The sequence below is a fragment of the Echinops telfairi genome, unplaced genomic scaffold (assembly GCF_000313985.2).
Source record: "Echinops telfairi isolate 266 unplaced genomic scaffold, ASM31398v2 ScPeMD7_5592;HRSCAF=6446, whole genome shotgun sequence".
NCBI classification, from domain to species: domain Eukaryota; kingdom Metazoa; phylum Chordata; class Mammalia; order Afrosoricida; family Tenrecidae; genus Echinops; species Echinops telfairi.
Window position 1 is genome coordinate 391,200 of NW_022109491.1, and position 5,140 is coordinate 396,339.

Genomic DNA, 5,140 nt, shown 5'->3' on the forward strand with positions numbered 1-5,140 from the left:
TGATTAATGTTTGAGAAATTATCGTTGTCTTAGTTCTTTGCAGAAACTACTTGGTGATGGTGGTGGTGGTGGCAGCAGGTCACAGCTTCCACCTTATTTTCTATCCACTGTGGTTTGGAACTTTTGGGGGCAGATTTCCCAGGTTGATTGGTATTCTTGTGAACATAGGATAATTTGATACTTTTGCCTATTAGTTAAGAAGACCTGAGTTGATTGACATGCCTTGGGTAAATGACGATTGGCTGGCGAAGCTCTAGCTTGTAACTGATGAAGACTGGGCTATGTGAATGAAAAGCTAGTTTTTGAAGCCTCCTGGTGGAGAAGGGAATAGAAGAAAAGCCAGGCTCCTGCAGAAGCAGAGCCATGTATGGCTGAACCAGTTAGTGCCAGAGATTCCCTGAAGATTGAGAGGCCAGGACAGAACTGTCCAAGGTGCTGATGGAGACCTGCATCAGAAGGGGCCATTTCTGCTTCTTGAGTTCCCCTGGAAGAAAGAAGTCCTGATTGGCCAACTGCCAATTGTTGTATACTGACAAGTCTCTTGCCAGTAAGTGTGAGACTTCCCAGTGAATTGTAGGTGAAGAGCAGGGGCTGAGGGTGGGGGGAGGGTTGAGTGCTGAGAGGAGGGGGAGAGCAAGTTGGGGCACAGCACCTTGGAGAAGTTGGGAATCGGGCATATTTAGGGTCTATCTCATAAGACCAGCTTTCTCCGGACTTTCACTCATGAGATTTCTTTGTTTACTGTGCACTGTTCTTTCATGTCCTCCTTCCACTCCCTCACTCTGTCATCCCCACTGGTGAAGTTCCAAATAGAGGTTACACTGTGGCCCTCGGTCTTGGCATGAAGATGACATTGATCACAGCTATCATTGCTCGATGGACATGGCACTTGAGTAAGAAACAAACCTGTAATACTTTAAGTCACTGAGGTTTTGAGAGGTGGTTTCTTACTACAGAATAACCCAGCCCACCCTAAACATCCAGACCCTTTCCTCTGAGAGTAGTCCCTTCTTCAGGTCACTCGGCTGTTTCATGTAGTCATGCTTTCAGTAGATATTAGTGTAGCCATTGGGGAAGAAAGGGGGCTTTGGAATGAGACTTTTCCACTGTAGGGTGGTACTTGATAGCTGTATATCTAACTGGAGGAACAAATAAACTAACTTCCTAAATCCTCGCTTTTCTCCTGTGAAATGAAAATAATAGGTATCTAAATCTTGGGCACTCTGTAAAGATTAATGGAACCCTTTCTTTAGTATCTGCTTTGTAAATTATATTCACTCATATTAGTGTTTGTGTTGGAAGGCGAGTTTTTTGTTTTAGAAGGCAAGCTTTATTTAGCAGCTTAGGCTTAGTTTTACTGCAGAAATGCATGGCCCTCAAAAGTCACACCAATTCAATAAACCAGTTTAAACCATTGACCCAGCCTTATTTGTCATCCTTCATACATTGTTGTTGGTTGACACAATATTTTCCAGCAGAACCTAGTGGGAAGAGGAGCCCGGCAAGAGCATGTTCTTCACATATCAGAGGAAGAAGACGCACAGGTGATGAAGTCAAGCAATGTTTAGAAATCAGTTTCCCCCCAAGGGGGACGAACAACAGAAATCTGGGTGAAGGGATACAGCAGACAGTGTAAAAATAATCATATAATGTATCAAGGGTAAATGATGATGGCAACATATTTACATGTCAGGGGAACCTGCCCCTAACAAATCATCACAGACTCAGTAGGCACAGTTGTACACCAATAATAAGTAAATATTACAGTGAAGTCATAAAGAATAAGAGAGATAGGAGAGAGTTTGAAATAATGGAGTCAAGACACATTTCATGGTAGCATATGCTCACCTCAGCTCCTCTTGGTGGTACAGGGCAGGGGAGACAGGGGTTAGGGGACCAGGGGGGAGAAGAAGGGAAGAGAGGACTGGAGAAAGAGCTCTTTATTTCTAAGGCTTATATATCTTTTGGGGGGCATGCAAGCCCCCTAATTACAGGTACACACGTCACAGGAATGGGTTATATACTATAGGTTATACAGGAATGAGAGGGGGATGGTCTATGGGTATACATGCAATAGGAAAGGGAGGGATTGGGGTACATGTGTAACAAGATGAGTGGATCCTAGATTCAGGGAGGCAGCCTAATTTTGGATATCACTTACCAGCTTTGACCTGCTCTTTGGCTCTCCACAGAAACCATTATCAGTAGGGTGTGAAACCCACCTACAGTGGACCAGACTATGGGCTGAAAGCCTTCAGGGAGAAGTAATCCATTGTTGTTAACAGCAGGGAGGGGGGGGCACCTGTGGTGGGGCCAGGCATAGTCTGAATGCACCTGACATCCCACCATGTTCTGGCCTCTTTTGTTTGGCCTATCTTTTGAGGGGAGACAAAGCTGGAGAAAAGTCTTTTTATATCCCACATGTACAAGTTTGCTTGATATAATTGATTTATGGATTGTTATATCTGTAAGAGCATCCCCCCCAAAATTGTTTTTTTTTTAATCTGAGATTTTTATATTACTTTAACCTACATTGTCCAAGCCAAGTCATCACGTCAAGCTGATAGTAGGGGGAACTGAGGAAATCCCTGAAAGACCTAAAATCAGCAAAATGAAGTATTTTGACAGGAAACATACATTCTAGTTAAAAAAAACTTATTTAAGTGGACAAGCTGCAACATGGTGTGATTAATGGAACATGTCTGGACGGGATGGAAGCGCGAGTGAGCAACTCTGTCCACTGGGTTGGAAGATGAGTCAGCAGGCTGTACTAGGGGGCTCCCAGTGAACCTTAACGGGCTGTGCAGCAGAAAGGTGACCCAAAGATGTGGAAATTATTGCACAGTATCGCTAATACCACATGAAACTAAAATTTTGCTGAAGATAATTAAAAAGTGATTGCAGCAGTACCTCAACAAGGAAGTGCCAGAAATTTAAGCAGGATTCAGAGGAGGACATGGAATGAGGGATAGCATTGGAAGGATCTTGGCTGAAAGAGTGTACCAAAAGGTGTAATTGTGTTGTATTGACTCTAAAGTCATTTGACTATGTGTACCATATCAAACTATGGATGACACTCAAAAGGATAGGAATTCCAGGACACTTAGTTGTGCTCAGGTGGAACCTGTATCGAGATCACGAGGCAGTTGGTCAAACAGAGTAGGGACATGATGCATATTGCATGGTTTATTTTCAGGAAAGGTGTAAATCAAGATTGTCTCTTCACCATACTTATTCAGTGTATATGCGGAGCAGGTTATTCTAGAACTGGCTTCTGTGAAGAATGAGGTGGCACTGAATTATACATGTAGAACTTGTGGAATGTTCTGCATTTGGATGTGATGACATTTGTGCAACTCTCCTTGATATGACTGAATTATTGAATTGTTTAACATGTGAATGGATGCTAATAAAACTGTTAAAAAATAAAGAACCAGGCATCAGGATTGATGGGTTATTCACAAGCTTTGATAGCTAGATGAAACAACTTCGTTTGTTGAATGCTAGGACACCAGGTTCTTACTGAACACCAAAGACTGCAGCCTTCGGTGTGGATCTCACTCAGTGTAACACACAGCTCAATCCTCGTAACTGGACTAATAGGTATAATCATGGTAAGTAGGGGGAAATAATTCATTTTGCCTGGATCCATCACCAACACTCATGGGAGTAACGGTCAAGAAATCACATGACATAAAGCAGAGTAAAGGTGTCATTTTGAAAACAAAGGTGAGCCTGACCTAAGTAAACCTTGGTATTTTCATTCACCTTGTGTGCATGTGAAAGTTTGACAGTGACTAAGGAAGACCAGAGAGCAGTTGATGCATTTGAGTTGTTTCGCTGAATACTGAAAATAACATGTACTCAGAATAAAACAGTCTTGGAGGAAGTGCAGTCAGAGTGGGTCTGAGAAACAAGGCTGGTGAGACTTTTGTCTCATAGACTTCAAATATAAGTAATAGAGACTAGTCTCTGGAAAAGGACTTCATATTTGGTTACAGCCATAGGGAAAAGAGAAGGATCTATGTTTTGGATTGCCACAGGGCTACAACAATGGGGTCAAATGTGACAATTGTGAGGATGGTTGGGTCAGGACTGGACAGTGAGTCGGTTTATTATTCATGCAGCCAATATGAGTCAACTTGCTGCACCTAACAACAAAATCAAACAGCAGTAAGACATCCCGGAATAGTACGCATGATTAAACTCTCAACTATTAGTATAAAGTGCAGCAGTTTGAACTTAACGGGAAATTCCTTAGATGACAGGTGTTGTCATTTATTTCTTTTAATGATTTTATCGGGGTTCATACAACTCAGCACAAGCCATACATCCATCGTGTTAAGTCCATTTGTACATTTGTTGCCATCAATCTTTCATTTTATTCCCCTCCCTCCGGCCCTCATGAACCCTTGATAATTTGTAAGTCATTACTCTTTCATGTCTTACACTGACTGATGTCTCCCTCCACCCACTTTTCTGTTGTCCATCCCCCTGGGAGGGTGTTATTGGCAGATCATTGTGATTGGTTTTCCCTTTCCCCCGCTACCCTCCTTGTAATGACTACTCTCAATATTGGTCCTCTAGGGTTTATCTGTCCTGGATTCCTTAGGTTTCCAGGTCTTACCTGTACCCGTGTACATGCTGTGGCCTGGCTGGATTTATAAGGTAGAATTGGGGTCATGACAGTGAGGTGTGGGGGCCACATTAAAGAACTAGAGGAAAGTTGTATGTTTCAATGATGCTATACACTACCCTGACTGGCTCGTCACTTCCTTGTGACCCTTTTGTAAGGGGATGTCCAATTGTCTACAGATGGTCTTTGGGTCTCCACACTGCACTATTCCTCATTCATATTCATATGATTTTTTTGTTCTGAGAGAACTTTTTTTTTCTTTAGGAAGGCTTGAATTCACCCTAGAAATTGTGATTGTGAATTTGATACCCATAAGCCTTTAAAAAATGTTGGAAGAGTAACAGAGTGATTCATTAAAGAAACATTTTACTACAGTGCAGGACAACCAAGCACTAGAAAGAAGTGGTGTTATGAAGCATCTAGTTTTCTATTCCATTTGGTTACAGAATGCAAATAAGGAAGCATTTCTCTAGTTATTACTGACCCCCTCACCCACCCTCATTT